Source organism: Canis lupus, chromosome 36, assembly GCF_011100685.1.
Source record: "Canis lupus familiaris isolate Mischka breed German Shepherd chromosome 36, alternate assembly UU_Cfam_GSD_1.0, whole genome shotgun sequence".
Taxonomy (NCBI): domain Eukaryota; kingdom Metazoa; phylum Chordata; class Mammalia; order Carnivora; family Canidae; genus Canis; species Canis lupus.
In genome coordinates, this window is record NC_049257.1 from 11,226,372 (window position 1) to 11,247,718 (window position 21,347).

General features: G+C 42.0%; 1 protein-coding gene and 1 long non-coding RNA gene across 4 annotated transcripts in view; one reads left to right on the forward strand and one right to left on the reverse strand.

The window, feature by feature from the left end:
* The window catches only part of GALNT3 (polypeptide N-acetylgalactosaminyltransferase 3), a 44,167-nt gene extending 30,086 nt beyond the window's left edge, over positions 1-14,081 (reverse strand). For 2 of the 3 annotated variants that reach the window (XM_038584702.1, XM_038584704.1), the window contains exon 1: positions 13,682-13,741. The gene's annotated coding sequence lies outside the window, so the exon portion shown is untranslated. Of the gene's footprint in view, positions 1-13,681; positions 13,742-14,018 lie in introns of those variants that run through there. The other variant, XM_038584703.1, reaches the window with a different exon arrangement.
* On the forward strand, positions 13,831-16,902 carry LOC111094206. Its single transcript, XR_005384632.1, has 2 exons — positions 13,831-13,924; positions 15,474-16,902. It is a non-coding gene; the product is annotated as an uncharacterized LOC111094206 (long non-coding RNA).
* The last annotated feature ends 4,445 nt before the right edge of the window (positions 16,903-21,347 follow it).

The following is a 21,347-nucleotide window of genomic DNA, read 5'->3' on the forward strand; positions in this document are numbered from 1 at the left end:
TGGAGATGGCTACATGCTGCCTCACAGGAGAAGGCAGACATATTCCAAAGATCTCAGCTAAAGACAAAGTATTGTTGTGCTGGCTGGCTGGAAAATGCCACCAGCAGACAACTAACTGCATGCAACTGTCATAGAGCAGGATTACTTTCTGAACAAAAGTGTGTCTCTTGGTTATATGACAAAAAGCCAGAGTTGACCTCCAAAAACTCAGAGGCACAGGTTTTAATACAGAAAAGGGTGTGTGGTCAAGCATCCAAATTCTCAGCTAAACTTGGTCAAATAAGCATCTCCATTAACAATATTATCTTTGAAGGTGAAAGGTTATAGACAGGATCTTGATTTGTGGACCAGCCAATTCTATCTTTACAGTTTGGAGCAAACTAGTAATTATGGAACTACACTATCCTTTGTGGGGAGTGTAGGATGGTGGAGAAGGGGAGCTCACATACGTCTCCTGCTACTGTGAATAAATCTGCAGCTGTGAAAGTCTATATGATTATTTATGGCATATAGACAGTAGAGGAATTTTGAGGAGTAATTTGAGTAGTACCACAGATTACCCACTTAACTAGTACTTCCCCTGGGCAGAAGTACCAAATTTTAAAAGATTTGTCTGTCTGTTTACCTTGTAAACATAGTTGATGGCTCTTGGATTAGTAAAGAGACAGAAACTACATAGTGATTTGAAAAAGGAAAGTTTAATCTATTATTAAGAGAGGATTGGAGTAACAAGGAATTTGTTAGTGAGGGTAAAAGAGAATTCTAAATAACATAGTAGTAGATATAAGGGGTGACCACTACCCACAAGGCTGAGATGGGGGCCCAAGGAAGAACCCTCCCCTCGTCAGTGCTGAGATCCAGAGATCTCTACGGAGAGAGCACAGTGTCAGACCCCTGATGGTGCAAAAGTGACACAAGTGTATCACTAGTGAGACCTGCCAAAAAATCTGCCCTCTGGAGTCCCAGAAGAAGCCACTCAGAGATAAATGTCAAACACTGGAACTTGCTAGGTGCTGAAGATAACTGCTGGCTACTGGCTGCTGATGGCACCTGGAGCTAAGAAGCTTGTCCTCTGCAGGAGTCTAGTGCACTTTTATGTATAGCCTGGGTTGATATGGTGGCAGACTGGTGCCTGTGTTAAAATTTGGGCAAGTTACCTAGAAACCCAGTTTTGGGGGTCCCCAGTGTGCAGCACATGTATGAAGCTAAACAGAGTGCAGGGAGCGGTGACCAAGGCTAGGGAACTGGTCCATGATGTCTATGACTCCAGGTCAACACTACTGCTCAAGTCAAGCTCTGAAGAAAGTACAGGGTGGTGGCAGCTCTAGAAAAAGATGTGCTGTGCAGTTACCTGACACTAGGGAAAACTATGTAGAGGCTGAAAAGTAGAAGACAACTATGCCCAGAAAGAGCCTAACCAGAAAGCCACCCTGGAACCAGGAAAGGAAGCACCTTCTGCTTTCAGTGTCCTTCCAGTGTCCCTCCATTATTACAGAGCAGAAGAGAATAAATTTGGAACTGAGAGACAATAAATTGATAAGCAGCACTGTCTACCTTTTCAGCTACTCAGTTTCCATCTGCACACTTTCTCACACATTTGAACTCCTGTACAATAGCAACAACTCCATATTCCACCTAACAAGATGCAAGCATCCTACTTACAAGTAAAGAGGAAACCTCAAAATTAGATGCAGAGTACCAACAGCCATTGTATCCATTACTGTGACAATGTGAATTACTTATCAAATTCTGTCACAATCCCACCTAATATTCTGTTACTTAAAGACTAGTAAACTTCATATCTAACAACTTCAATGTAATATTTTTTTTTAAAAAAGAAAGAAAATATTGCCTCAAAAAAAAAAAAGTATATTAAGTAGAGTGACAACTGAATGCCCAGATATGTTACTGAAGCCCTCCCGAATTTTTGTGATTCTCATTACCCTCTGGTTCGCAAATGCTTCACTAAAACATCTAAAGCACTTGCTACTTTCTGCTCATCAGATACAGTCAACATAATATTATCAACATAGTAAACCAATGTGATATTTTGTGGATGTTGGGATAATTAAGATTTCTAGGACAGGAGAACTGACCTGGCTCTTGGCCATGCTAGATAAAAGCAAATTGCCTTTGGTGCTCCTTGTAAATTGGTATGGAGAAAAAGCAATTAACCAAGTCAATAGCTACATACTAAATGCCAGAGGCTGTGTTGATTATATCAAGTAAAGATACCACATCTGGGTCGGTAAGCACATTTGGAATCATCCAATGATTAAGTTCGTAATAGTCCATTCATTCTCTAAGATTCATCCAACTTCTGCACAGGCCAAATAAGTGAGTTAAATGAGATGTAATAGGTACCTCAAGTCTTATTTCAAATCTGTGATGGTGGCACTGATCTCAACAACTCCCTTGGGGATACAGCATTATTTCTAATTTACTCTCTTAGAAGGAGGAAAAGTTCTAAGTTCTTCTACTTAGCTTTCCTATCACGATGGTCCTGAATCTATGACTTAGAAAACCAATATAGGGATTCTGCTAGTCATCCAGAATGTTGACTCCAATCATACATTAAGGAAATGGGGAAATAAGCACAGCGTAGACCTGCTGACATGTGGGCCCCCTGTGAGTCAGACTTGAGCTAAGATTCCATCTATTATCTAATTACTATAATTTCCCATTATGACTAGAGGGCCACAAAGTGTATTCTGGCTCCCTAGGAATTAGTAGGAAAGGTCTGAGTATTTTCCCCAAAGCATAGCCTCTCTAATAAATGGCTACATGTCCTTCTGGGGAAGGCTTCTGAGGAAGATTTGTGCAGCCTTCTCAAGACTAGGCCTCAACTTCAATCAAAGGTCTCTGGGCCTGTGAATTGACTTACATTTGGAAACTGGGTAAGAGGTAATGATGCTCAACTGTGGTAACTAAAGCCAACGTTTTTGCCACCAGGCTTAGTGGGTTTTTTTCTGGTACATACACAAAGTGATACTGTGGTAGTGCTCATCTATTTCATTCATCCCGTTTGAAAAACAATGCCTTCTGATTACATCTATGCCCCTGATTTCCATTATTGTATATATCCCTACTTTGTCTTTGGTGGTTAAATGTTGCCCCTTGTCTGCTACTGTAGCATCCCATCATCTCCACTGAAACCAGGGAAGCCTCACATTAGTGAGGCTTTTTTCTCAAAATCTTAGTAAAGGGAGTGTACTGGGGCTGTGTCGTGGAACATAACTGGAGGATGGGCATATAGGTTGCACACAGTAAGTTCAGTGAACATTCCTTTCATGAAGGAGTCCCAAAACTCACAAGTAATAAACAATTTCTATCCACTCATTCTCTCTCTTGAAGCCTCAGACTATTAGGGATAGGGGAATGTGGAAACAAATGAGTAAGACTGCTTGCTGCTCCATTGCTATCACTTTGCATTTCTACAGGCTTATCTACAATTTACGAGGTAATCATTCTCCACATCTCAGCTTCCATTCCTATCTTTAAAAGTGTCAGCAAACTTTCTATAAGTCGCTAAATAGTAAATAAGTTTTATTTTGTGGGCCGTATGAGTAGTTGTGCAACTACTCAATTCTCTTTTTGTTGTGCAAAAGCAATCATACACAATACACAAACAAATGGGCAAAGCTAATTCCAATAAAATTTTGTTTACAAAAACAGGTCAGGGATAGAATTTGGGCCAAGGGCTGTTGTTTGCCAAACCTTGGTCTAGAAATCCAAAAAAGCTTCAGGCTGAGCATTTACATTATTTCCCTGTACTTACCCAGTCTCCATTAGCTTCCACTTCCCAGATGTAAAAGAATCAAATAGTCCACAAATCCACATTATTAAAAAAAAAAATTAGGCATAAAAGCAATGTCTGTCTTAAGATTAGACTATATTTACACCTATTTCGAAATTACAGACTATCCCTCCACTGATCTAGTCACCACCTGAAATTCCTGCATTACACACCCCTCATGGGTAAAGCATGAAAAAGTCTTATTAACACATTTCAGTTGGAAATAAACCAGGGTCAGACTAAACTTTAATTCTTCTCAAAAGCCAACGTCAAGACCATTCATAGACAATTACCACACACTGAGACCCATGAGAATGCTGAATGCAAAGCTCCATACAGGGAAGGAAGGGAGGGGTACCTAATTCTGTGGTATTTGTACTTACTTTAGGCAAAGGGGAGAGGCCCTGAGAGATCTTAAGGTGATGACCTAATCTCACATCTGAAATTTAAAATGGTTATTCTTGAAGCTGTGCTGAATATGGATTTGGGGGCAGTTGGTGGGGTGGGGTGGGGGTAGGCAGTCAAAAAGAAGACTGAAGGGGATTAAAAGACTATTAAAGTAATCCAGGTGAGAGATTGAGTAGAAGGGGTGTGGAGACTTGGGAAGAGATCTGGGAGTTAGCGTTAGCTGAATTCAGCAAATGAATCGATGAGGAGGCTGGGAACTTTGTTAAATTGTTAAGTGTGCAAAGATGAGTTCTTGACTTGTTAAAAAAGACCAGCTAATGAGTGCTCTGTTCTAGATTATCTGCAGAGGAGGACCTAGAGCTAAAAAGCAGGTTATGAGGCCATGAATGCTAAAAGAGGTAATGATAGAAGGCAAAGGGTATAAGGAGATTGATGAGCCTTGAAAAGCAGCAAGTCTTAACCAGTTCAGAAAGATGGGTCAAATCTGAAAAAACAAAGGTCATGGTCAAAAAGCTCAAGTAACACAAAGAAAATAATAATTTTAATGGAATATTCCTCAGCCATTAGAAATGACAAATACCCACTATTTGCTTCAACGTGGATGGAACTGGAGGGTATTATGCTGAGTGAAATGAGTCAATTGGAGAAAGACAAACATTATATGTTCTCATTCATTTGGGGAATATAAATAATAGTGAAAGGGAATAGAAGGGAAGGGAGAAGAAATGGATAGGAAATATCAGAAAGGGAGACAGAACATAGAGACTCCTAACTCTGGGAAATGAACTAGGGGTGGTGGAAGGGGAGGAGGGCGGGGGGGTGAGAAATGAACTAGGGGTGGTGGAAGGGGAGGAGGTCCACCAGCAACTGGGTGGCGGGCACTGAGAGGGGCACTTGACGGGATGAGCACTGGGTGTTATTCGGTATGTTGGCAAATTGAACACCAATAAAAAATAAATTTATTATTAAAAAAAGAAAGAAAATAATAATTTGCATCAGAAACCTTTCAGTTCAGAAATCTGAACTATTAACTGTCCCCCAAAAGGACCCGCTTTGCCATCAGGTATTTAGTACCAGGTGTTCTTTCATCCTTACCCCTATCCATCTGACTCAGAATTATCAAACTCACAAGATATCACACTACTTGCCTCCATCAATGTATCAATCGGTGTGAGGATAACTTCTAGAAATTTATCTCACAGATATGCTATTATGCTAGTAGAATGATAACCTGTAAGTCTACACAGTAAAGCATCATTTAACATCAAAATGCTGGAACAACCGCCAACTCTACCAATAGGAAAATAAGTTATAATAGATAAATTATGATAGAGTCATATGATGGGATATTATGCCAAATTAAAAACAAATAAGGTACTTTATATGCTGATATGAGGTTTTTTCCACAAGAAGTTAAATTTTAAAAAAGGATTCATCTGCATTCTTATGTATGTATTTATATACATTACATTATACATAAATTACATACATAAGAATGCAGATGAATCCTGCATATATGAATATGAATATATATATATATTCATAAAATGTAAGCACTGTTTTCTCACAGGGAAGAAAACCAGGTGTCAGAGGGCAACAGCAAAAGGAAGACGTATCATATACAGCTCCTTACTTTTTTAAGATTTTGGAGCATGTGGATAGAGTAACTATCTAAAAAATATGCTGGAAAAAATTGAAAGTGGAATAAAGATTTTCTGACAGATATCTCAAATTTCTTAATTTCATTCATTATTTCTCAAGAAGCTACTGGGGAATGTATTTGATCCTCATGAGAAAGTAAATAAACAACAAAATCATCATATTTAGGAAATAGGGACTCCAACAGAAATGTCAGCAAAGAAAAATCCCAAACAATTGCTATGGAACAGGTCTAGAAACAATAGCCCAAACTGGAACAAGAGGACAGAGAGCTTCAGAAGAAACCAGTAAATCGGTGTGATTATGTGGGAAAATCATACTGAGAAGATGTGGGAGTATACAGAAATAGAAATGGATATGTGGAAAAACCAAGCAATTTTTTCTTAAATGAATTATTAACTCCATGATTAAAACAATTTTACTCAGACTCAACGATACACATTATTGCAAAGGGCAAATACTGGAAGAAACTCCTAAAAAAGGTTAAAGTTGTTTCTGGAGGCAGCAGGACTGGGGGAGATGAGAGGTGACTGGATTTAGTTGCTGTTGCCATTGTGAGCCTTTTAATAATTCTAATTTTATTTACATATAAGCAGGATAGGAGTACAGGATTTGGAATCAGACAGCTTGGATTTGAAGACTGGCTCTGACATTGCACTGGCCTCATAGATAGTGGTAAATTACTTAATTTCTCAATTTTCCTGTCTCTATAATAGGGAGAAAAATAGCATGTACCTCATTGAGTGACTTTGAAGATTAAATGTGTAATTCATATAAATTGCTTAAAATATGCCTGGCACATAAGTGCTCAATAGTAAAATCATAAATAAGGGCTAATACTTACTAGGACAACAAATATTAACTTCTGTTCCTTGATAAAAATATAAAGGTATTAATCACTAAGATCTAATTTTTAAAATATAAGCCACATATTAAAATATGCTCCTTCTGTGAGAAATCTCACAAAGTTGATACTCCCAGGTACTAAGTGGGACTTAATTTCTTGAGACTACAGTCTTCACTGTAATCCATAGTTGGGGTGGGGAGTGGGGGTACAGGGGAAGACTGGTGAAATATTCTACTTAGTGCTGGAAAGGGGGAGCTCAAACTGGAATCTGAAGGGTGAGCTTTGGCTAGATAGGCCAAAGGAGGAGGGAAGAGTGTTCCAGGCAGGGATGATGACACTTGAAAAGACAGAGGCAGGAGGAACATGACATGCAGTGTGTGCACTACACAGGAGCTAAATGGTGGTGCCAGGCCTTTAGGCTGAGTCAAGCAGCTTGCCTTATCCTAAGGCAATAAAGGGCTTTAAGTAGTTTTGAATGTTTTGAAAAAAAAATCCCTCTGGGTACAGCATAGGGAACTAACCAAGAAGTATTCAGATAATCAGGAGGGAGGCATCCACAAAAATCCAGGCAAGAGATGATGGTAGTGACAGGAATGGAGAAAAGTAGATGGATTTGAAAAATATTTATGTTAAGAGGTAAAACTGGGATCCCTGGGTGGCGCAGCGGTTTGGCGCCTGCCTTTGGCCCAGGGCGCGATCCTGGAGATCCGGGATCGAGTCCCACATCAGGCTCCCGGTGCATGGAGCCTGCTTCTCTCTCTGCCTCTCTCTCTCGCTCTCTCTGACTATCATAAATGAATAAAAAAAAAAAAATTAAAAAAAAAAAAAAGAGAGGTAAAACTGACAGATGCCTTTTTTTTTTTTTTTGGTCTAGTCTGATTATATTATTTAAGTAAAAGCTGTCCCCCTTAACTTCTCACCAATAGCAATATACTCAGTTGTAAAACATTTATAAACAGAAACTAAGATTTCAATCACAAAGTTAACTCCAGTAATAAATGGTAAAACTCAGATCTTGGAACAAAACCAGAAGGCACAAAAATAACAGAATTCAAAAGAATAAGATGGAGATAACAGCAATCTAAATTAAATAGACTAATTAAGTACATGAAACAAGTTTCCTAATTCCTCAATTTCTGTGGTTGCTGCCCATAAAAAAAAAAGACTATACTGACTACCCAGTGTCTCCCCGTGCTATTTTCACCCCAATATTTTTACTCCACAATAGGCTTAGAGGAAAGAGAAATATTCCATGTTTTGTAAATATCTAAAAGTGATGTGTGTATACACAAGCACAAAAGCAGACTATATTAAATCATACATGTAAAGTTCATGATAGAAGTATGCATAGGACGTCGCCCCCCAGCTCAGGTGTATGTGGAGGTGTGTGTGGGTTGGGGTGGGGGGAGGTATGCAGTTTCCTAAGTGAGGTAAGATCTCAACTGAGTCTTAAGAACCAGAAGAGTTCTAGAGATACAGATAAAAAGTAAGGTATCTCAGCAGTGGAAAGTAACAAAAGCACATAGGAGGAAACAATGAAATCCGTTGTTGGAACATAAAATTTTGGTTTACAGAGTAAAACCATAATTAAGCAAGGGCCAGTTTCTGTGGTACCATTTTAAGGACCATGGGTTCTATCCTGAACTACGTGAAGTTATTAAAAGACTTAAGCATAGTAGAGAGAAATACAAGTTTATATTTTTAGCTGAGGGGTTCTGCTGAGGATGGATTTGAGCTTAACACCATCTGGTGAGATATCAGGTAGCAGGTGGCTATGGCACCCCAGTTAGGAGTTCATGAGATCCTGAACTAGAACAGAAGTAGGAGAATTTGAGAGGGGGGGAAAGGGCAGAAGATATTAACAGATTCAGTCATCTAAAAGTTGTGGAGGTTAAGAGAGTAAAAAATCACCTCTGGATTTCTGCCATGACCCCTGGATAGTGGTGCAGATCCATAACCCATTCTCCAAAATACCTGGAACCAAAATGTCTTAAAATTCAGAATATTTTGAAAAAATAGAATAAAGCAAAATTCAGAGTATTTTTGGATATTAGGAAGGAGATATGGTTTGCATACCCAATAAAAGAGTATGCCCCCAGCGGTGCCTGGAACAGTACCATGTAATCAAATATCATAGTATATGATACTATGATACAGCAAGACACATCCCACCAAGTGGAATAGATGATAAATAGCTGACAATGCATTTAGGTTTTGTAGAAAGTTGAGTTCAAGTTTTACTGACAAATGAGTTACCAAAAACATTTTGGTTTTCAGAGATTTTGGAGGGGGGGTGGTTGGGGATTGTGGATAAGAAATGTTAAATGTAGTAATACCTATAAATAAAATATAGGAAGTAAAACAGGTTGTTTTTGTCTTTGACGGGGTGAAGGTTCTTATTTACTCGTGTATAATCTCAGATAATTATGACCTCTTAAAAATGTCCGGCGGGCAATGGTATAGATGAACGAACTAGTTGGGACAGTTTGAAACTAAAACAATTACAGGGAAAATGTATACTCAGGGAAGTATTCTCCACTTAGTGCCAAAAATATGAGCCCAACTCAGAGAATGACTCAAGGAAACTTCATCTGTCAATAGCCACTAATGACCTAGAATTTAGAGTCCCACTTGTCTCTGCTTTACCACATAAATTAATGCATTTCGGTCTTTTGCCATTACTGGCATTGATTTGAATTCAATGTTGCTATTAGCAGTACATTAATTGTGTTAAAATCACCCGAATTATATAAAATGAATTATTCTGATATTAACTAGATGCATAATTAAGTGACTGAAAATATGTCATCAGATTTTCTAACCATAAAAGATCTGTCATAACAAATACATTTTTTCGACACTTTATGAACCAGAGAACTGAATATGTTCTGAAGATGATTTCGGCCTAGATCATTTCCAAAATATTAAATATACTACTTTTCTTTTGGAGGAAAATTCCTTCTATCAGGAGTTAAAATTAAAAGCTTCTATGGAAAGTTTAGTCATCCTATCAGAATTTCCAAGCCTGTATCCCTACAGGTCACTTAGGAACCTAATCCAATCTCTCAATCTCCCAATCTAGTCATTTTAGGGGTTAGAGGTCTGATTCCTAGAGTTTGTCTCTTATAACTGTTTCGTAGTAAACAAACAAACAAAAATTAACAGACTACAAACCAAGAATAAACTGGATGTGTACTCTAACAGTTTTTTTTAACACTCCATCTAGCACTATTAATATGCCATAAAATTTAGAATTTAGAATAGAGCTGAAGATAATTATTTTTCTCTTACAAACTTGACAATTGTTACCATCAATATCCCTTCAGGAAAACCCTTCCAGTTTTTCCTGTCCCCAAAACATACTACAGTATACTTTCAGTATACATTTAAAATACAATAATGTACAGTGAGGTTTCACTGTACATTCCTGTTTGATAAATTTAGTCTAACACCAACTCCTAGAGTCTCAAGCCCCCCAAGAAACGTTTAATGAGGATTACAATATAATTATATATTTTTAAAAATGTACAGCTTGCTTTTCTTTCTTTCAAGTATGTGTGTGTGTATGACACAGCACACCAAGAGAAAAATCAGCCTTCAAAATGCACATTCAATAGGATGCCATTATTTGCATTATAGGTTCCAGCCCATTTGTGGTCATAGAAAAATCAATCCAGTGTGACGAGACCAGTATTTTTTAAATAATAGAGAAAATCCACATTGTGAGGTTAAATATTGTTTTGTGAGCCTTGTTTCATATATATATATATATATATATATATATATATATACACACACACACACACACACACATAGAGTGTACTGCATTGAAGGTTAGAATATATTTCTTATTGAAGACTACAGTCCAAAGAGAAGTTTTAAAAATACTAATGTTGAAGAACTGTGCTCTCCAGCCAAAAATCTAGAGTGTTGCCAATGGAGGAATGACCCTGGGCTGCTGCCTCATAAAATATATTTTAGGCCAATACAATAAAAGATCAGAAGACTAAATTATATTGTCCGTGTTGACTCAAAAAACTAACTGTGGCTCTGAAATACCAAGAATGGATTAAACATCTCAATCCACATGGCATCTTCAATACACATGTGATCTACAATAAGAGAAGAATGACATTCTCACTCATTCTCCCTGGAGTCAGGCATCATCTGGACAAATAGAAATTAGGGCAAATCAGAGCTGGACAAAGAACAACAGACTATTTTGTACTCACAAAGGCCTTACACACTCTATGAAAGACAAAAAGATAAACATCTTATAAGTGGGATTAAGGGTGGTGAGATAACATGAGCCTTGAGTCAAGTCTCTGGAAATAATAATGCCATGTCTACCACTAACTTGCTGGGTGAACTGAAGTTAGAATACCTCTCTCAGCTTTGGTTTAATCACAAACTGTATGGACTGACTGAATATCCAAAGTGAGAAAGAAATCCTGATGATGCTAGGGTAAGAGAAGATTCTTGATTTAAGGCCTCATTACCTTAATCTAGGAAAGTTTTTTTTTTTTTTTTTCATTTTACAAATAGTTTAACTGAGGCACACTGTTACACTAGCTAATGCAAACATGTTACATTTCTCCTTTAAGAGTAAAGGTAGTCTAATATCTGGCTCAATAATCAATGGAAGTTTAATACTCTAGATTTGAGGTGCAACATCTACATCTAATTTTTAAAATAGTATTTAACATATGTTCTTTCTCTGTATGGAGAGAAGATTAGGAGGGCCAGCCAGGGCCTTTGGACAAAAGCAGAAGCCACTGCTTGAAAATATCATAATTATATCCTGTTTGTGTGGTTGACTTTTTACCTTTAACTGCACGTTAAAAAAACTAACTAAAAGAGAGAGAGGGGCGTCTGGGCGCTTAGCGTTTGAGCGTCTGCCTTTGGCTCAGGGTGTGATCCTGGGATCTGGGATCAGGTCCCACATTGGGCTCCTTGTATGGAGCCTGCTTCTCCCTCTGCCTGTGTCTCTGCCTCTCTCTTTCTGTGTCTCTCATGAATAAATAAAATCTTTTAAAAAAATAAAATAAAATACGAGAGAGAGAGAGGCAAACCATAAGAGACTCCTAACTATGGGAAATAAATTGAGGATTGCTAGTGGGTGGGGGGGATGGGGTAACGTGTGATGGGCATTAAGGAGAACACTTGATGGAATAAGCACTGGATGGTATACACAACTGATGAATCACTGAACTCTATCTCTGAAACTAAATAATACAACATATGTTAAATAAATTGAATTTAAATTTAAAATTTAATAAAAACAACAACAATGAACTATAGGAATTGCCAAGGCATTTTGTTAAGAGTGCAATTTAAAATATATTTTTAAAAACCAGCAAAGATAGAAGTAAGCAAATGCAGACACTGGAATTGCCATTTATTATTAGAAACCTCTGTAAAAATGCTATAGTTAAAGCAATATAAAAAGAAAGATGCTTGGTACAAATAAACTGTTCAGAATGCTCAACATGTATGATAGACTTCAGATATTAAAAGTAAAAGTTAAATTTAAAGAATTCTAATTGTAGGGTATGACTTAAGCCTCATGTCTTTTAGCCACAGACTCAAAGAAAATGTATACAGCAAAAGGGGCAACAGCGTTCCTCACAACCAGAAAATGCAGCAACTTTCTTATTTTTTAACAATGGATTTTTGAATCTAATTGTCTTCATTGTATAACTTTCATAGCACATTATGCTGGCTTAATAACACTTTCTAAAAATCAGAAGAATCGTTAACTCCATGGGGTTCTAAAAACAGCAACAGCTCTCTGATGAGTTTGAAGCCAAGTGTCTCTGAGGAGTCACGGGAGAAGGAAATAAAAGAGGAAGGTAAGCACCGTTTTCACCCTCAAGTCTTAAGCTTCAGAAAAGCCTAATTAGGCCGGGAAAGGAATTTGGGCCTGGCACACCCAGGTTCAGTGGTGGCAGGATCCTGAAACAAAGTTTCTCTGGACCTTTGCGTCCTATGCGCCGGCAACGCAGCCCGCGACACCCGGTCCCTAAGTCAACAGGTCCTCACGGAGGCGGCGCGGCGGGTGAGCGGCAGCTGCAGCCTCCATCAGGCCCGCGGGGCTGCCCTGGCTTAGGGAGCGCACCCGGAAAAGTGAGGCCCGGGGGGGGGGGGGGGGGGGAGAGACGGGGGGAGGGAGGGAGGGAGGGAGGTCCGCGTCCCGACCGCAGGGCGCTTTCCAAACCACTCGGAAACCATTTAAAGGGCTCGGCGGCGGGCGGCTTCCAGCCCAGGACTGTCTGGGGTCCGGCTGGGAAAGCTGCCTGGCAAAGCCCTGCCCTTTCCCGTCGCGGGCCTGTCCCCCCGCCCGCACCCCACTCCACCACCACCCGGCACCGGGGCGGGAGCAGCCCGGCCACCTGCTGGCCCCCGTGGAAACGCGGCCGTCCGGCGCCTGGCCCAGCCCCCCGGCACCCCCCAGTCCCCCCGGTCCCCCACACCCCCGAGCCCCTCCAGCCCCCGACGCCCCCCAGTCCCCCAGATCCCCCAGTCGCCCAGCGCCCCCTGTCCTCCAGCCCTCCAGTCCCCCACGCCCCCCAGTCCCCTAGCCCCCCAACCTCCAGCTCCCCAGCCCTCCAGCCCCCCAGTCCCCCACGCCCCCAGTCGCCCAGCCCCCCAACCTCCAGCTGCCCAGCCCGCAGCCCTCCAGCCTCCCCAGTCCCCCCAGCCCCCCAGCCTCCCCGCCCTCCCAGCCCCCCAGCCCCCCTCAGCCCCCCCAGCCCCCACTCTCCCAGGGGCCAGCTGCGGGCCACCAGGGCTTGGACCCCGGCCCCTCCCGGGAGCCAGGGCTCCCCCCCCCGCCCCCGGAGCGCCACCTGCCCCGGCTCGGCGGAGGGGCAACCGAAACCCCGCTCTCGAGACCCCCTCCAACCGGCCTCGGCGCCCGCCCCGCCGCCGCCCCGACGCCGCCCCGGGCCCGCCGGGACCCGCCCGCTCACCTGGCGGCAGCGCTCGGCCGGCGGGAGGCAGCGGCCGGCGGGGCGCGGGGCGCGGGGCGCAGGGCGGGGCGGGGCGGGGCGGGCGGGCGCCAGGTGCAGGTGGGCGGCCGCGCCCCCGGCGGGTTGCCGTCCTACGGTCGCCGCTCGCCCGCTCCGCCGCCGCCGCCGCCGCCTTCCCGCTGGGCCGCCCGCGCTGCCGGGAGAGGCCGAGGCGAGGCTGCGCTTCCTCGGCGGGTCTCCCAGGTGAGCTCCCCGCGGCGACGTCGGCAGGGCCGAGGGCCCCGTCCCGCGCCTGCGCGCCAGCCGCCCGCCCCGCCCCGCCCCGCCGCTGCCCTACCTGAGCGCCCAGGTGAGGCCGCCCGGCGCGCGGCGCGGAAGCCGTCCGGGCGGAGCGCGGCCGCCACCGCCGCCTGCCGGGCGCACGCCTCGCCGGCCTCCCCGGGCGGGGGCACCTGGGCGCCGGCGGCCGAGGCGAGCTCGGGCTCACGCTCCCCGGCCCGCCCGTGCGGTCCGCGCGAGGGCGGGGCTGCGCCGCCCGGAGCCCGGGGCGCCCGGGGCCCCCGAGGAGCCGCTCATGTCGGGGCCGCGCGCTCCCTCGGGGGGGGGGGGGGGGCTCGCCCGCGGGTCAGGCCCCGCGCCGTTGGCCGCGCTTCCTCCCCGGGCCCGGCCCAGATTTCATCACTTGACTCGGTGGTTTCCGCCGGTGCGAGCGCCCGCTCTGCCGGGGGCGCCTCACGTCCGAAGGAGGCGCCGCGCGGAGCCCTGGAACCGGCCCGAGCGCCACGCGGGGGAGGCGATGGGTGCGGGGCCGCTGTCCTCGCTGGCGCGCGCGCTCGCGTCCAGAGCGGTTCCCCTGCTGCGGGGGGGCCGCACCGCCGGCGTCTGCGGGGAGGGGCTGCAGAGCCCGGGGCGACACACGGGGGCCTGCCACTGTGCCTCAACACAGAACTTGTTTTTAAAAACAGCATTTCTCTCCCCCCCCCCACCCCATGATGGTTGCAACTCTGTTTGAGCCTTCCTGCGGCTGTTGGGAGACGCACGGACACCCCCAAAAGCAGGACCTAAGAAAAATGCCCTTCCTATAAACTCGTTCACTATTTTGGCCGGATCTTCAGTGTACACAGGAATATAAATAGAAAAGCAGCCGAGAACGTTTCAGTAGTATGCTTAATGACACGGTGGCAGGTTTTTCTGTAAAGTGTAGCTGTGGTCTTCCTCCTGCATTTTGACACATACACTTAGGGTTTTCCTCTTATTGGTGTGTTAGTGTTATGTGTGACCTAAAATTAAAATCTAGAAATACTGGTTAGTATGATGTCAATAGGTGTAACTTTAGGACTTGGCTAGTCTGAAATTGGTTTTAGCCTCTACAGTACTTTTTTTCTTTTTTAAAGATTTTATTCATTTATTTGAGAGAGCGAGAGAGAGCACAAGTGGAGGGGAGGGGCAGAGAGAGAGACAGACAGACAGACTTGTGCTGAGCAGGGATCCTGATGCAGTGCTCTATCTGGGACCCTGAGATCATGACCTGAGCCAAAGTCAACCACTTAACTTACTGAGCCACCCAGGTGTGCCCCATTCACAGGCCTATTTCATACCACACCTATTTAAAACTTTGGTTAGTTGTTTGCATCATAATTGTTTTCCAAGCATCAAGGAAACTTTTTGTGTTTGAGACATTTTAATATCATTACCTACAAGCAATTTTTAACCTTTCCCTCTCCCTCCACAAAAAAAGTTCAGGAGCTACTTATATGTACGACCATACTGACTTGATAATCTTTGTCCTTAGGTCCAGAGCTGAAAATATCACCTACCAAAATCCACCCCCACCCGTTCTTTTTGAGGTTCTGCAACTTCCTTTGTTGTTTGCCTCTAGATGAAGATTAGAGTCTCAGTCTTTGGGAAATTGGAGAGAAATCCTAAATGTATAACCTCAGAGACTATCCCTTGTCTTGCATCACCCATCACTGAATGAAGCAGGAACCAAAGACTGTCAGAGTTTTGAGGTACCACCAGACAAAGAACAACAATTTTCTCTGACAAGAGCCGACCGAACAAATGGATATAGAATAGCAATTTGAAATCCAAGGACTGAGATTCATTGACATCAAGACAAGTAAAGTCAAATAATAACTAGAGAAAGAAGCTAGGGCAGACCTACAAAAAGAGAGAGCAAGAAAATGGGACCAAAATGCTGCATGAGAGGTGAAAAAAAGAACAGAGCAAATATAAAAATCAGAAGTTACTAAAAATTGACTGCCAGTTTTACAATAGAAACAGATAATTTAAACAAGGAAAGCAGTATTTTTGGGTTTGGCATACCTACCAGCATTACATGTACTATTTCATGTCATTTTGAAAGCAAAGTCTTAAAATTAATGAAAGTTTTTTTACTTAATAATAAAATTAAAATGCCGCAGGCCCAGAAGAAAAGTGTTATGTTGCAATGTTTAATGCTCTAAATCCAATGAGATAAAGTATCATCTTATTCAAGATTATAAAATAAAACATTTGCGTTATAAAGGAGAAGTTAGTATTTGTTTATAAAATAAAACCCAGGAGACTTAGTGTAGACATGCTTCTCAGAAACAAGCTTATTTTTAATACTGCATGTTTGACATGTAATGGCAGTTAAAATAGAAAATTAAGATTTCACACAGGAAAGAAGAAACATATCTATCTACACATGGAGAAAGAAAGAGAGAGAGGGGGAGAGGGAAGTAGCCATAAAATGCTTATTTATGTAGATTTAAAATAATATTCACTGCTTAATAAGTTTTGTTAGCATTTTAATTAATGCCAAGACCAGCATCGAACCCTTAGTAGGTACTGAGTAAATATTTGTTAAGGTAATAAATTGATTAATTAAATATCATGAAAAAACCATTATGCATAATGTCTTATGCCAAATACAAATCCAAAGAATGGTTTAACCAAGCAGTACGGAGAAAGGATCTAAAGCAAGTAAGAGTAATAGAATTTGAAAGACAAGCGTCTAATAACAATCACTATCAGTTATCAGGTACTGATGTTTCAAAATGTACTATGCGAAGCACCAAGTTACTTTACTTTTGGGCTTAAATTTCCTCTTCCTCAAAATAAAATACTGGTACAAGGTGATCACCAAGTTCCTTTACACACTGACTCATATGAATTCCACGATAAGATAATGGTCATGCAAAAAAAAAAAAAAAATCCTCTGGATATAGGAATAACAACTAATGGAAAACAAAGACGAAGGAATGGGAATTACTTAACAGAGGTAGAAATTTTAGTTCATAAAATTATATAACTAGTAAAATTATTCAGATTCACTAAGTTTAATTTTAAATGTCTTTTGTTTGTTAATTGTTTAAATTGTTGATGACCCAGGGCTTAGCAACTTTAGCTTGAAACCTACTGCCTGCCTGGTTTAGCCTTTAAAAACAATTCTTATGTGGAAACTGGAGTCTCCAGTCAGATCTCAAAGTCAATTTGAGAGTCTTGGCTCCAAGACTAAACAGATTGAAATGATTTCTACTAAAAGAATTGAAAGGCTATTGATTTAAAAGGAGAGTAGTGCTGGTATCATAGTGAAGAGCCACAAATATGTGGGTATTTTTTTATAACGATTCAGCATAATTCTACATTGTGTTTAAAATATTATGAGTTAAACCAGTGAAAACATGAATAGATTATTTTTAGTATGAACTTTTTTAGACAGTGTCTTGTGTGAAGATTGCTTATGAGGGTTTCCCCCTCCTAAGAATATCAACGGAACAACCATCTGGTACTTTCAAAGAGGTACAGATTTCTATGAGGGCGCTTACTGACAAAATGCAACAGAACAATGTCTTGTTAATCTTGTATCTTTAATGCTTGGCGCATAGTAGGTGCTCAATAAATATTTGATGGAATGGATTGAGCGCAGAGTTTCAAGCTTTTAAGCATTAGCATAAGAGCAAAAAGAAATACCATGCTGAGTCAGGCTAATATTCAATCCAGCTAGCTCTAAATTCTTACTGTGGCATCAAAGGATTTTTTCTGGGAAAAGATAGTGATCGTCCTGCATGACGTTGACCCCAGATATATACTCCAGGTGTCCCTGACTCACTCTTTCCTAAATGGATATTTTTCTGTAAAATGACTTTTTAAATCGTAAGTCAATTCATATTTATTTTAGAAAAATCAAGACAAATAAAAGGAATCAGTTGGAAACACCCCAAATTCCTCCCATGTAGATGAATCAGTGCTAACTACCAGACCCGTTTCTACTGTTTATCTCTCCAGATACTTTTGAAAAACTAGGGAGAGTGGAATGGAAGATACCGAGGGAGACAGAAACATGTTTTTAAAATAAAAACTAGGTCATATTGGGATCTTGTTTGTAGCCAGAGTTTTCTACCTAACCAATCTTCCCATGTCAATGAATTCGTTGTTTACAGCATTGTTTTTAATTATTGCGTGGTTTCTTTTTTGTATGAATGAATTTAACCAGTTACTTAATGGACAATGAAGATTGTTTTCAAATTTTGCTGTTGGAAAACAGTGCGGTGGTGCTCACATTCTTTAGTGCTCACTATCTTCATCTCTTGAAAGATTTATAATACTTTTCTTCTGACTTTATTAAGCCACTTTGTATCAGCCACCCAAGATCCTAAACAATGATGATATTAGGGGAATCACAGCAGAAAGGCAAATCATCAAAATATATTAATGATTTAGCACTTCCTATTTGTAAAAATATTAATCCTAGTTACCAAAACTTTATGTAAAGCATGCTTATTGTAATTAAAAACTTATTGGAAGGACACCTGACTGGTTTAGTCATAAGAGCATGAGACTCTTGATCTTGGGTGGTGACTTTGAGCTCCACGTAGGACATTGAGATTACTTAAATAAATATTTAAAAAAAAACGTCATCATTTTAGAAATGGGGAAGTAGAGTGTGCCCTTAACATGGAAAAGTCAGCTCCCTTACCTTCTCCTGATGATAGCATACTCAGCTTCCCATCTCTGAAAAATCTGTGTGTCTCTCTTAACTTCTCCTAATTCCCTCCTGCCCAGTTGAAGGCCCTAGTCTCTTATGGAACTCCTAGGTCAGCCCAAATCACCTTGGTGTTTCTTCATTCCAGTGCCGTGGCATAAAGTAAACTTTCCTCTTCCCTTGGTCCTTGCCTTCTCCTTAATCCAATATCAGGAAGGGGGAATTGTGAAGAGACACTACCTGAGCATGATATCATTTGTTGCCAAACAAGTTATGATAATTTGTTAAATAATTTAAGTCACATTATTCTTTTAGCATAATAGCTCTAAGGTATCAGACCAAAAGAGAGAGCATTGTTGTGACTGAAAGAGAGAAGTATTGATTTTTAATGCATATTACAAAGGGAATTTTGAAAGAAATTATATTTTTTCAGTGTCTTTGATTTTTTTAAGATGTATTTATTTATTTTAGTGAGAGAGAGAGAGAGCAGGGGAAGGGGCAGAGGGAGAGGGAGAGAATCTCAAGCAGACCCCCCGCTGAGTTTGGAGCCTGATGCCAGGCTTGATTTCACAACCCTGTGATCATGCCCTGAGCTGAAATCAAGAGCTGGATGCTCAACCAACTAAGCCATCCAGGCACCCCTTTGTGTCTTTGATTTTTAATTTATTAACAGAAAAGTAATTTGCTGCCCAAGATAATATCTTATCACCATACCTGCTTCTCTACATCTTTAAAAATTTGAGAGAGAAAGAGAGAGCATGCACATGCTCTGTGACTGAGTGAGGGGAGGGGCAGAGAGAGAGGGAGAGAATCTCCAGCAGATTCCCCTCTGACTGTGGAGCCAGACCTGGGGCTTGATCCTACCCCTTGAGATCATGACCTGAGCCGAAGTCAAGAGTCCATTGCTGGGATCCCTGGGTGGCGCAGCGGTTTGGCGCCTGCCTTTGGCCCGGGGCACGATCCTGGAGACCCAGGATCGAATCCCACGTCGGGCTCCCGGTGCATGGAGCCTGCTTCTCCCTCTGCCTGTGTCTCTGCCTCTCTGTCTCTCTCTGTGTGACTATCATGAATAAATAAATAAAATCTTTAAAAAAAAAAGAGTCCATTGCTTAACCAGTTGAGCGATTCAGGTGCCTCCCTCCTCTACATCTAATCACAAAATCAAAATGTACTTGTTCTCCACTTCCAGGATTTTCAGCAGACTCTAAGACCACAGTGTACTCCTCACTTCTGCAAAGCTTCAGGAATGGGGGTTTCTGACGTGCAACTGACATTTGGGGCTTCACACAAAAAAAATCACTGCTGGGAGATAAAAATCACTACTAGGGAAGGAAGTTTGTTTATTTCAATTGAAGCAGTTGGTGAATAACAGAAAAAAGGGAGTGAGAATGGAGATATTATAGAAAGAGGTTAAATGGCTTAGAAATGACAGGGAAGGAGAAGAGTAGAGGAGAGAGGAATCACCCATGTGGGACATCCTCTCAAGGCTTAAGGAGAATCTTTGGGGACACACCCCCCTAGGGCCCGGTAATGTGGCTTCACTCCTGAGAGTGAATAGGGAGGGAGAGGAGGTAGATCAGGAATAACATCCAGTTTCTTTCCCTCTCCCCTTTCCCCCCCACTGCAAATTGTACATCTTTGGAATAATTAGTTAAACTCTGTAGTAAAGATGTTAGCCTTCATCAACATACAGTGTACGTTTGATTCACAGTGAGATGATATCCAGCAGGACCTCTTCTAGCCTACAGAGTATTCTGTGTGAATTAGAAAACGCCATCCATGAGCAGAGAGGGTCCATGGCTTGGCAAGTAGATGACCCCCTCCCTCAAAGTAGATGCAAATCTACTCCAGGGCATCCAATGGGCTGAACGGAAGGAACCCAGGCTGCATTTCAACCCTACTTGCCCTTTGGTGGGATGCTTTTATGCATATGAAATCCGGTGTCCAATCAAGTGGAATCCATTTCCTCACCCTTTGTATCTGAAGTGTCTGTTCCACTTGCATTGACCAATAGAATACAGTAGAAGTGATGTTATGTCACTTCCAGTGCTATGCTTTAAGTGATTTTTTATCCTCTGCTTCTGTTCTCCTGGAATGTTGCGATACTATAAAGAAGCCTGTAGTGAAAGACCTTGTAGAGAGAGAGGCCCAGCTGTCCCAGATGTTCAGCTGAGTTCAGACCCCAGGCAACCCCCAGCTAAATGCAACTTTGTGACTGATCCCAGGCAAATACAGCAGAAGGACCACCCAGTCAACCCACAAAGCCATGAGAAATAATTCGTTGTTGTTTTAAGCCACTAAGTTAAGGGGAATTTTTAAAAATTTAACTATTTCATCTAAACTTGGTGTCTCAACAAGAACAAAAACATAAGCACCTTTTACATTTGTGCACCCTCTGTACTCTCCAGAGGATGGTTTTGAGATGCAAAAGTTTGGATTTACTAGAATTTTGAAAGTTTAAGCCTTGAATAAACACAAAATATGTGCTATAAACCATATATTTTAAAAAGTATGTGCTCAGTCTGAAGCAGCTTTCTGTCTCCACCCCAAACCTTGATAAAATTTGTGCAGAATGGGGAAAGAGAAGAGATTTGGGGGGGTTGGAGATAAGGGGCGTTGGCTGCATGCCTGAGCAGAAGCCCTGGAACCTCACCATTCAGGAATGCCATATTGCATAACTACTCGGGCCACCATTCA